We start from the raw sequence: 12,915 nt of genomic DNA on the forward strand, positions 1-12,915 counted from the left end.
TGCAGGAGATTTGGGTTCGATCTCTGAGTCAGGAAGATCCCCTGGAGTAGGAATTAGAAATCCCCTCCAGTATTCTCGTCTGGAAAATTCCATGGACAGAGGAGCCTTGCAGACTATAAACTATATATAGGCTACTGGGGTTGCAAAGAGCCTGAGCATACACAGAATATTCCATTGTATTTACATATTACATGTTTCTACCTATTAATCTGTGCAATTTAGAAAAATGGTACAGATGAACCTATCTGTAGGGCAGGAATAGAGATGCAGGTGCAGATAACAGACATGGGGACATGGGTGTGGGGAGAGTGAGGAATTGGGATAAATTGGGAAATTGCGATTGGCATATATTCACTACCGTGTGTAAGACAGATAGCTAGTAGGACCCTGCTGTATAGCACAGGGAGCTTAGCTTGGTGCTCTGTGATGACCTAGACAGGTGGGACATGGGTTGAGGGGCGAGAAGGGAGGCTCAAGAAGAGAGGCGATACGTGTGTACATGGTGACTGCAGCCTGAAATTAAAAGACACTTACTCCTTGGAAGGAAAGTTATGACCAACCTAGACAGCATATTCAAAAGCAGAGACATTACTTTGCCAACAAAGGTCCGTTTAGTCAAGGCTATGGTTTTTCCTGTGGTCATGTATGGATGTGAGAGTTGGACTGTGAAGGCTGAGCGCCGAAGAATTGATGCTTTTGAACTGTGGTGTTGGAGAAGACTCTTGAGAGTCCCTTGGACTGCAAGGAGATCCAACCAGTCCATTCTGAAGGAGATCAGCCCTGGGATTTCTTTGGAAGGAATGATGCTAAAACTGAAACTCCAGTACTCTGGCCACCTCATGCAAAGAGTTGACTCATTGGAAAAGACTCTGATGCTGGGAGGGATTGGGGGCAAGAGGAGAAGGGGACGACAGAGGATGAGATGGCTGGATGGCATCACTGACTCGATGGACATGAGTCTGAGTGAACTCCAGGAGTTGATGATGGACAGGGAGGCCTGGCGTGCTGCGATTCATGGGGTCGCAAAGAGTCGGACATGACAGCAACTGATCTGATCTGATAGCTGATTCACTTTGTCACACAGCAGAAACTAATACAACATTGTAAAGCAACTATATATCAACAAATAAAACTTTTAAAAACATTAAAAAGGATATTGTCATACATGAAGATTCTCAGAAATGTTTATCTTCCATTCATACTTTCTAAAAAATCAATTTTCTTATATAATTCAGCGAAACAAATCTTACAAAGCAGAAGTCAGAGTATTCAAGAAACATGGGACATAACTAAAGGGGAATGAAAAGAAATCCTGGGAAAACTGTGAGGGAATAAGTGACGTTGGGATGGAAAATCTGAAGGCTTTGTGGAGAATGTCTTCAAGAGTAAAGTGGATTCCACGTGTAAGGGTATGGAAGACTTTAATATGTTTTGGCAATTTTAAGACTCCAAGGAGGGAAAACCACAAAGTTGTGATGCCTCCATGAAGTAAATGAAAATATACCCAAATTGTGGGAATCTGACAGAATCCAGAAGAGAGAATCTGTTCAGTCTTTTATTCCTGACACATTACTCTTCGGGAGTGACTGGCTTAATGACATAAGATTATATTCCTTGTCTTTAGGTACAGTCATACTATTTGGTTCTGCCATGCATAATAATGTAGAAGTTCAATGTTTGGTTGCACCGAGGCAGTAAGGCCAAAGCAAATCCTTGTTTGTGGGCTTCTACAGCTGGGATAAATGACCATCTGTTCTACGTGCCCTAAGCTTCCTTTGTATCATTTCTGCTTCTCCACTTCTTCCTAGCCTCTCAGTTTTGGTGACTTAGGCTCCATCCTCTCTATCTTTGGTTTACTGCAATAACTCCCTATCTGTTCTTCCCTGTGCCTTTTGGTGTCCCCTTTAATCCATTCTCTATTTGATAGGATGAACCATCAATATACAAAAACAGTCTCTTGCTTAAAATATTTCACTTGGAAAACAAATCAAAAAACCCTCAAACAAAAAGCTTTTCAGTGCCTTCCCATTAACCTTAATAATGCCAATGGCTTCCAGATTTTAGATTTTGCCCTCTGCTCTTGGATTCAATTTTGATATTCTCATACTTTAACCAAATTGACTTTTTAAAGGTCAATTTAAAAAGCACTATAACATCTATAGACCTTTATACAAACTGCTCCTGTTGATCTAGAACCCCTTCCCATTACCCAGCTCACAGACCCCTCGCCAACCTGGCTAATACCTACTCACTCACCCTTTGGGTTTCAGCTCTAGCAGAGTTTCCCCAGGAGGGTTTACAGATCATGGTAGCATCCCTGCCCTCTATGGTACTGCAGCCTTCCTTTACTATATCCTTCTACTATAGTCTCTCTTTTTAACTAGGTTGAAAGTGCCAGGAGGGGGACCCCCATGATTCTCATGCCCACCACTGTAGCCTCCCTTCTTCTCACAGTGGCTGTCATTTAAGGCATTCAGCACACATTGAATTAATGGATGATAGAGAGAAAGAAGGCTCTGCACACACACCTCCCTGCCACTCTGTTTGTCCCAGGGCTGACCCCAGTGGCTCTGGACTGCAGGTGCCTGCCTGCTCCGCAGACCTTGTTATCTCTGGTACAGCAGCTTCCTGGAGCTGAGGTCACTCTCTCTACCCCCAGAGCTGTTTCAAGACTGGAGTCAAGCCAACATAAGCCTGATTCTAAGACAGGAAAAGAGAACAGATTCTTCAAGTTATAGATCAAGGAAGTTGAGGCTGATTTGAGGGAGAGTTCTGAAGCAAATTATGAAATGTATTATTAAATGCACAGGACCCATTTGCAGTCCAATAAATGTTTTTAAAAAATGAATTAGAAATGAATATTTGTAAATGCTTAGGAAGGAAAGAGTTGATCAAAATGAGTCATCATTGATTAAAAATATAACAGGCCATTTTTGCACTTGGGGTTTTCTTGTGATATTTGAGTACTCATCCATCTTATCTTGGAGTTTTGTAAGCACAGCAGAGAATAAAGAGGTGGGAAACACAGGATAGAGTTATTAAATCTGGGTATTTCACCCAAATAGCTCTCTATCCTTCAACAGTACAAAGCTGTCCTGTAAGCATAGTTGTGGGAGGCAGTTTAGACTTGAGGCTTCAGTGAATTTTGTTCTTTAGCTAGCCCTCTCTTCCATGCTTCCTTTTCTCCTAGCCATCTTGAGACTGAGGTCGGTGGTCCTGCAGAGGAGATCTTGAGTCCACTTCCCTATCCGCAGGCTGGCCCATTTGCAGAGAGACTAGCCCTGTCCTGGTGGAATTCCTGCAGGTACGAGTGACGGGCTGCACTTGGATTCTGATCCTTATTATCAAGTGGTCCCTCTCTCTACCACAGCATGACCTGATGATTGAATGATCTGAGCTCTGACCAGGAGCTAAAATAAAATCAGAGTCATTCATACTAGCTCTTTTCCTCCCCTACGGATAGAAACTGATAGGTAGGAAACGGGAGATGTTGCTGTTTATTTGCTGATTAGAAGGCTGTTCTAGGTAATAATAGCTAAGCTAACAATTAGTGAATGCTTGTACGTGCCAAGCCCTGCTTTAAGAGCTTTACTGTGTTAACTCATTTAATTCTTACTCAACCCTCCCAGGTAGATATAGTTTTAGTCCATGAGTTAAGTCACTTGCATAGGGTAATGCAGCTAGTAAATGTCAATGCTGAAATTTATGTCCAACAACCAAGTCCAGAGATAGAGCCCCTTCCACATGATACCACCACGATGCCCTCTCTGCACAGAGTGCCTGCTACAGACCACCAGCTAGCCCAGGGTGAAGGTGGATTTTTCTAAGGCATTTGACACATCTAAGATGTTTTTATGAATACAACAGAAAAATAAGGCTTGGCAATTGCACAGTTAAGAGGGGTGTTATTAGAAACTGAATGAACCAGATAACCCAAAGAATGCTGACCCCCACAATGGCAGAGGGAGTTTGTTAATAGGGTGTCACCCAGAACCTTAGCGTTCTACCTGACCTGCAGACATGGAGAGACACTGGACACCTGAATCAAATCCAAAGAGACCTAGAGATGGTGGACCAGAGAGTTTGGTTTCTAAGACTAACCTCATAAGCACGGACATTGCCTAATGGTAACACAGCAAATAATTTTCAGTCTTCCCCTTGCACTGGATGAATCTGAAAAATAACTGCCAAGAGCTTAGGCTACATCGGTTCAGTTCAGTTGCTCAGCCGTGTCCGACTCTTTGTAACCCCATGGACTGCAGCATGCCAGGCTTCCCTGTCCATCACCAACTCCCGGAGTTTACTCAAACTCATGTCCATTGAGTCAGTGATGCCATCCAACCATCTTATCCTCTGTTGTCCCTTCTCCTCCTGCTTTCATTTTTCCCAGCATCAGGGTCTTTTCCAATGAGTCAGTTCTTCACATCAGGTGGCCAAAGTATTGGAGTTTCAGCTTCAGCATCATCCTTCCAATGAAGATTCAGTATTGATTTCCTTTAGGATGGACTGGTTGGATCTCCTTGCAGTCCAAGGGACTCTCAAGAGTCTTCTCCAACACCATAGTTCATAAATTGCTTTTAATGTCTAGTTAGTTCATTTATACTTTTTAAAAAGACAGAGACAGGTGTCCTTTACAAAAAGGTGAAAGAGATTTGAAGCCCTATCACCTGAAAAGGAGTTAGATAGATGAGAATGTTTAATCCTCAGGAGAGAAAGTGTAGGTAGAATTCTAGGGTTATCTTCAAAGATCTGAAAGGTTATCTCCCTAGAAAGGATGTGACTTACTCCGTGTTAACTGCAGAGGGCAGTACTGGGACCAAAGGTTACAAAGAGGTGGAGTTGTCTAATTGCTGTGAGAAGTTCCCTGTCTACCCTTGGAACAATTATGACAGCTAACATTTACTGAATGTTCATGATGTCTGCACTAAAGGTCTTTATGTGCCTGAGCTAGAAAGTTGTGGATCAAATTCATACTTATTATTATAAGCATCTCATCATCATTAGTAAAGGCCCCATTTACTGACTGCTTATTAAATTACCTCATTTGATAGCTGCCCTGTTGACTGTTATTACTGTATCATTACTGTTTTACAGATGGGGAAATAAAGAAGCGAAATTACTTTCCTGGAATCATCCTGCTTTAAGTTATTGGTTTATAATGATCTGCACCCAAGTATTCATGCTCCTGATACTAACTCCTGGGGTTATGCATATAATAAGGGGTCAGATCAGAGTGGTTCACTAGAAATATAATGTGAGCCACTAATGAGAACCATGTGTATAATCTTATTTCTTCTAGTAGTTGCATTTAAAATGTAAAAAGAAACCAGTAAAATTATTTTAAATTAGTATATATAGTATACATTTATGTCTTAACCCAATAATTAACCCAACTGAATCATCACATCTAAACTATCATCATTTGTTGGAATGATGTAATCAATATTAAAATTATTAACCAGCTATTTTATCTTCTATTTTCACATGAAGTCAAGTGTCTACTTTACACTTACAGAACATCTTAGCACTAGCCACGTTTCAAGCATTCAATAGCTGCTTGGAGCTCTTGGCTGCTAATGGACAGTTATTATTCAGTCGCTAAGATGTGTTCGACTGTTTTTGACCCCATGAACTATAGCACACCAGGCTTCCCCGTCCTTCACTCTCTCCCAGAGTTTGCTCAAATTCATGTCCATTGAGTCGGTGATTTTATCTAACCATCTCATCCTCTGCTGCCCCTGTCCCCTCTTGCAACTCAATCTTTCCCAGCATCAGGGTCTTTTCCAAGGAGTTGGCTTTTGGCATCAGGTGGCCAAAGTATTGGGGTTTCAGCTTCAGCATCAGTCTTTCCAATGAATAATTAGGGTCAATTTTACTTAGCATTGATTGGTTTGACCTCCTTGCAGTCCAGGGGACTCTCAAGAGTCTTCTCTAGTACCACAATTCGAAAGAATCAATTCTTTGGCAGTCAGCCTTCTTTATGGTCCAACTCTCACATCTGGACATGACTATTGTGAATAGGTTTGACTACATGGACTTTTGTCGGCAAAGTGATGTCTTTGCTTTCTAATACAGTCTAGGTTTATCATAGCTTTCCTTCCAAGGAGCAAGCATCTTTGAATTTCATGGCTGCAGTCAGTGCAGGGTTAAAATTTAAATCTCCTTTGGGGCCTAGGTGGTGGAGTGGGTGGGATTGAAACCTAAAAAACACCTTTGCTTACATTCTAATGCCTCCCTGTCCCAATTTATCTCCTTTGCCAATTTCCAGGGAATGCATAGCAATTGTCTTTTCCTTCTCTGGTAGAGCCAGCATAGATACTTCAGAATTTTGGACAGGACAGGTGTTTCTCCTGCAACCTTGCAACAACTGTCATTTCCCTTCTGGCAGCTACTCAGTTAACGTGCTTGATTTCTGCTTTAAAAAGGACTAAAATAGGTTATATGAATCAAATAATGTACCTTACAGACCAAATTGGGGATAGAACGTCTTTATGCAAAGTTATGCAAAATTAGGGAATCCCTGGCTTAATTGATGAGAAATAAATCCCGTGGTCCGTAAGCGCACAGGCGACTGTGAGGAGGAGGAAACGTTCTGTCGTTAATTTTGTCGAGCTGTCCAAGAGTCCAGCTTCAAGTAGCTTTAAAACGGCCCACCGAAGTTTCCCCTCAAAATCCCAAAGCAACTGCCAAAATTGAAAGCTTGTAAAAAAAATGCCACGCACTCCCGGCCTCCCGGAGGTGGCGCTATGAGGGTGACGGAGTTAATTAGTGCCTGCAAAACGCCGCTTGTGAGCTCATCCGAGAAGTCATGCTCTGCACACATATTATTTATAGCAGAACTGAGGCGTGCACGGTGTTTGACATTTCTTTCTCTTTAAGTAAGGGGACTACAAAAAGTCGTGGGCACCCCCATCCCCCCCCCCCCCCCCCAGGCGAAGTGCGGTGGGCAGGCAGCAGAGCGCCGGCTGGAGGCGAACGCGCCAACCACGCGGGTCCCGGCGCAGGTGCCGGGGGCGCCGGCGGCCAGTCCGCAGCGTCTGCTCTGTAGGAGAGTTCGCGGCTAATCTCGGGATGCCTTGCAGATGCAAAATGTGTCTCTGGCCAGCAGGAGGAAGGAAGAGGAAGTGAGAGCAGCGGCAGCCGGCGGCGCAGCAGCCGGCCGACCCGGAGTGTAAGTGCGTGTGCTCGGACGAGCGAGAGCGGGCGAGGATGGGCACGGGATAGATAGAAGCAGAGCCACTCACACCGCCGGGGCCCCTGAGCTGGGCGACAGAGTCTCCGGCTCCCCTTCCACGGTCGCGGGGTCGCTAGAGATCTTATCGCTGGGAACCCTCGCCGCCGCGGTCCTGCGACCCCGGGCAGGTTAGTAAAGTTTCCTGGGCTGGCGCGGCGCCCTGACTCGCTGACCTCAGCGCGGCCCGGGAGGGACCTGGGGCTGGGGCGAGGAGGAGGCGTCTTGCTCCGGGGGACTCTGGGCGCCGCGGAGACTTTTGTTTCCTTTCTGGGGGCGCCGCGGCGCAGGCGGGGGTGGCCGCGAGCTCGGCGGGGTGAAGGCTGTTGGCGCGCCCGGGCACTCCGCAGTTGGGGAAGTCAGGGCAGAGGGGGAGGCGGCAGGAGGAATGGGAGCCGAGGGAGGGGCGCCGAGGAGGGGGCGCAGGGCTCGTGACCGGGGAACCAGCCGAGACGTTTCGGCCAGGGCTGGTTGCAGGGGGTCGACCTGGGGTTGCGCTGCTGGAGCTGGGGGACTGGGGACTAGGGACGGGGAGAGTGGGACTGGGGGCTTGGGCACCACAGAGGGTGCGCGGGAGAAAGGACTGGCAGCGAGGACTCCCGGCTTTTCTCAGGCGCTCGAAGATGGGAGGGAATCCCCCGGCAGGCGCGCTCCTGGCAGGGGGCGGTGATGGTCTAGAGGGGTGGAGGGCCCGGAGGGACGCGAAGGGGCGGCAGGGACAGCTGGGAGCCCCGGACGACTGTTAGTAAATACCCGCCTCCCGGGGACACTCAGAAGTCCCGGCTGGGACCCGGAAAGGAGGTGGAGGGGGTGCGGTTCGATGGGTGACCCTGGCATCAGAGGAGGGGCGCACGGGGCGCGCCTTCAGGGAAGGGAGGTAGCAGAGTTCTGGGGGCCCTGGAGTCCGAAGCAGAGCGGGGCGGCTAAGATCACAAGAGTGGCTTTGAGGAAGAGGAAATACAGAACTCAGCCGGCCGTGGGGTGCGCGCGTGTGTTTGGGGTTGGGAAGTCCGTGTGGTGCCGCGGGCGCGCGCGAGGGCGGCGAGCGTGTGTATGTGTGTGTGTGTGTGTGTGTGTGTGTGTGAGAGAGAGAGAGAGAGAGACCGAAAGACGAGAGGGGCTCTGGAGCCCTGGAGTCCATGCCGCTGAGTGACCCTCTGCCGCCTAGATGCTGTTTGAAATTGACTGATCCGGACAAGGGTTGTTGACGGTGGGACCTGCGTTGACCTAAAGCCAAGGGCTTGGACCCCGGTGGTGTGACCCGGCTCTGCGGGTCTCTGGACAACCCCGGGGCCTCGCAGGGCATACTCTGTGGTGCCCAGTGCCCCAAAATTGGGCCTGCTAACATCACTGGCCTTAAATGATACGAACTTAGATCGTTATATTTAAGATTTCAGAGAATCTGTGACAAGGGTTTCTCCACCCTTGAGACAGAGGCCGCGGTGCTCCCCACGGTAGCGCTGCCAGTGACTTGGGGGTGAATTTTTGAGTTGTTCTTTTTTTGGTCTATAAAATAAAAATAATTAATGACCGGCATTTATATATCAACTCTTTGAGGATAACTTTGGGAACTAGAGGGGCCTAACACCACTCAGGCTCGCTTTCAGATCCAAAAGGTGTCAGTGGCCATTACCATCAGCCTCCTTTGATCATGGTTTTCCATAGTATCTCACCTCCATACCTACTGCCCAAGGTTGTTTCAAAGTGTATTGTTCCCCAGTTTGTGAGTTGGAAGGTCAGATCCCCTGCTGTCATGTGGGGGACATTTTTTTTTTTCTTGTAGCTGACCTCTGCCCCTGCTCTTTACTGCGGTAGATTTCCTGTCTCTTAAGGGCTGTGGTTAAATGTGCATATATATTGCTTTCTTACTATGGCTTATGACTTGATTTTGATTGTTTTTAATTAGATGGACTGGATGTCCTCTCAGAAAATCTGAGGGAATAACCTTGAGTGTTCAGACTCTGCAGGAGGGAAGGGAACTGTGAAGAAGCTGGATAGGTGTCAGGGAGGGGCAGGCTGCGAGGCTGGCCCACACCTGAGATGGTGGAATTCGGGAGCAGACACATCTACCCCTTCTTCTTTCTGTCTCATCTCTCTGCCCTTCTTGACTGCAGCAACTCTGATTGCCTCACATTCTCCTTTTTCACCAAGTTCTGTCCCCAGGGTCTTTGCACATATTATTCCTTTGTCACAAGGAGCTTTCCCCCATGTGTCCAGATGGCTCACTCCAATGCTTCCTTCAGGTCAGTTGTCAGTTTATAGGAGGGCTTCCCTGATGACTGTAGAATAGCAACCAGCCACTCCCTGGTCCTTTTCAGTCTCTCAGTTTTCCCTCTAAACATTTATTACCCTCTGGTATTATATATTCATTTCTTTGTCTGCTTATTGTCTATCTTGACCATTAAAATGGAAGTTCCACAAGGGCAGAAACCTTGTCTTATTTACAGGGCCAGAACCTAGACTGATTCCTACCTAGTAGGTGCTCAATAGATACTTGTTGACTGACTAAGATGGGCCTTCATGGGAGAGGCTCACCAGGGAAATATGTCGAGAAAATACTACAGCATCAGGGACAAGTAAGAAAAGACTTTTGCCTTTTCTCCTCTGTCGTCTCCCCATGCTCAGCCGCACCTCTTGCAGATCCCTTTCTGCCTTGAGTAAACTCCTCCCTGTAGAATTTCAGCCTGAAGAAAGGAACTGAGAAATGATTCCTTGGGAGAGTGAACAACCAGTACAGTTTATTAATAACACATAACCGCTTTAGATCTGGTATCTGTTTCATCACTCTCCTTGGAGAATGTCTTTTTAAAGTGTGTGTTACTTTAGCCAAAGGAAGACTCCCCTGGGAAGAAAGGTATTACTGTGAGTAGAGTGAAGTCAGAGACGGCCACTGTATGCCACTCCACTCCCCCAGTAGATGGGAGTGAAGGAGAGGAGGAGAGGGAATAAAGGAGGAAGGAGAGGAAGATAGAATGGAGCTGGGTAGCAGATGCTGGGGAGAAGAGAGATGAGAAAAGCCCAAGAGAAGAAAAGTGAAAGAGAGGAAATGGGACGAGGGGCTTCTACAGTGCTGTTAACAAATCATACATATTTATTAAATTGAGATAAGACAACATTTGAGTGTTTTAAAGTAATAAATAACCCCCCTTTGGGTTTTGGGTGTGAATGGGTGGGGATAAAGGTGAAGGAAGGGCATGCTTTGAAGCCCTTGCAGAGAGGATGTGGCTGGGGGTGTGCCAAGGGGCTCCAAACACACACTTTGCTGACATTATCGTTTTTCTGAACACTGTAGGTTTATAGGTAATCATTCCTATGGAGGACATATCCTGTCTGGATCTAAGACAATGGGTACCCTTAAGGTTTGTAACTGAAGCCTGCAACCACTTTTTAATGCCTGAAACCATCCAAGTGGATCATTTGATTTTTAAGACATCACAAAGCCTCTCTACATCACCAAGCCTCAAGTGTTTCCTGCTAATTACTCAACTCCATTTCTGCTTCTTCTAGTTAACTAGTGTTTTTAAAGCTTAGGGTTGCAACAAGGAATGGATCATAACATCAATTTCTTAGGTCCAGACCAGCAGTTGAAAACACGAAATAGAAGAGAGTACAATGGAAAATAGAGTGTTTTACAAAACAGATACCAAATCTAAATGCCAAATATATTACTTAATATGAGTCGTGTTGAAAAAAGTCTGTTTTAATAATGCTAGGCATATACAATTGGAGAAGGAAATGGCAACCCACTCCAGTGTTCTTGCCTGGAGAATCCCAGGGACAGGGGAGCCCGGTGGGCTGCCGTCTATGGAGTTGCACAGAGTCAGACACGACTGAAGTGACTTAGCAGCAGCAGGCATATACACTTTAAATCATTTGCCAAGGATAGTGATCAAAGTGTTCACGGGGTCATACTTTAAGAAACACTTAGCACCCTCCCTCATTACAAAATGCTATTAGTTTAATCTCCTGCAAGAGATGCTGTTTCCCAGTGTTGAATCAGATGCAATAAAAGCATCAGCCATTGACTCAACCTTTAAAATACTACTGTTTATAGAACTCAATGGTCTGTTAGGCCCCAAGAATGCCATTTTGACAAAGCTGGAGATCCAGGTGTATGGTTTTCACTTTAGTGATATAGAAGGGCAGTAGATTGTATGTAATAACTTAGCATAAAATGAGTGAAAAATACTCTTTTCTGGCTAAGTTTTAGTTTAGAGCTTATGAGGTCTTTAAGCTTTTGAGGTCTTTGGAACTTACTCCACTGAACTTTTTCTTTCATATTCTACACCTCACAGTTCTCAAAGGCATGATTTTAATTACTTTCAGAGGTTTGCAAAGACAGAAGTAATCTTGTCTGGTGGCTGCCACACTGCTGTGATACACAATTAGATTAAGCTTCTTAGCTGACCAGGGCTTGGAACTGGCCAACCAAAAAAACAAAAAGGCTGAGAACTTCAGTACCATTCAAAACATCAGGATTTTGAAGACCAGTTACCCAGGGAAGAGAGTGTGGCTCCCATGAAATGTGTGTGGCCTGTGAAAGCCTTTGAATATGCCTGGTGCGGCACTTTTAGATACAGCAAAGCTAGCCTGAAAGCACAGTGTACACACTGCTTGCAGTTTTTGGGTCCCTGGATAATTTAGGTTGTCTGAGTGTCAACAATTGGAACTTATGTTTAATAGCCAGAACTGAACACCTCAGATCACTCTTATGATCCATGATTAATTTAACTTGTGACTTAGCACTATGATTTCTGAACTTTTTTAAGATAAGTGCAGGTCAGTTTGAGCAGAATTTTGTCACCAGCCTAAGGTGGGGGTGAACAGCCAAGTATCTGGTAGGAATCTGTGTGGGAGAGGGAATGCTAGATCATCAAACAGTATTAACCACAGCAACAACCTGGCCTACTACTGAGTAGAGAGATTAGTCACATGTATAAATAGAAGGAGATGATGAGTCTCAGTCAGTGTTCTAGGCCCCCACAAACACTGATTTCCAGAATCTGAGCAAGATTATTACTGGAACCTTAATTTTAGTTGGGGCTACCGTTTTGGCTATTTTAGTTCTAACAGTTAATGCAGGGAACATAACTTTCCTCAGTAGAAAACACTGGCAAGCGTACTACTTGTTGGGCTCCCAGACTGCTGTGGGTTGGGTGGGTTATACTTGCTGGATAAGGAGCAGAGGTTAGAGGGCGGCAGGAGTGAGTAACTCTGACTGAGCATTGCCCCAGTGGCCTTGGGGTCACAGGATTCATGCTACATCTTCCTCCTTGTGCCGGCAGCTGACATGCTTCCACCAGGAATGCTGTTTTGGAGACAGTGGGGAAAAACTGGTATAGTGTTCTTATCCATTTTATAGAAGTGGCCTGGAGAAATGAAATGTCACTGTTGTGCTTGGCTAGTAGAACTGAACCGACATCTGCCCTTTCTGACTCTTTATGCTGCTGTTTCTTTCACATGCCCCATGACTCTTATGTTGACTGCTTATTCTTCTTGTTGGTTCTCTTGGACTAGCCTAGTCTGAGGCCAGGACCCCCATGTCAAGCTATGCTGCAGCCCATCCAGGGTACCCTTCACTTCTATATGCTAGTAGAAATGCCCTGGGTTCTGATGGATGTGTCCTGGTTGCCATGGCACCTAGGGATGCGTCTGTCATCACTGAGGCCAAGTTGTTCAGTGCC

The 12,915-nt window shown here is 45.9% G+C and overlaps 1 protein-coding gene across 4 annotated transcripts in view; it reads left to right on the forward strand.

The window, feature by feature from the left end:
• The first annotated feature begins 6,796 nt into the window (after nucleotides 1-6,796).
• Nucleotides 6,797-12,915, forward strand: part of ELMO1 (engulfment and cell motility 1) — a 584,006-nt gene continuing 577,887 nt past the window's right edge. Inside the window, exon 1 of one of the 4 annotated variants that reach the window (XM_061414116.1) lies at nucleotides 6,797-7,171. The gene's annotated coding sequence lies outside the window, so the exon portion shown is untranslated. Of the gene's footprint in view, nucleotides 7,172-7,272; nucleotides 7,363-12,915 lie in introns of those variants that run through there. The other 3 variants (XM_061414119.1, XM_061414114.1, XM_061414115.1) reach the window with 3 other exon arrangements.

This window comes from Bos javanicus, chromosome 4 (assembly GCF_032452875.1).
Source record: "Bos javanicus breed banteng chromosome 4, ARS-OSU_banteng_1.0, whole genome shotgun sequence".
Taxonomy (NCBI): Eukaryota; Metazoa; Chordata; class Mammalia; order Artiodactyla; family Bovidae; genus Bos; species Bos javanicus.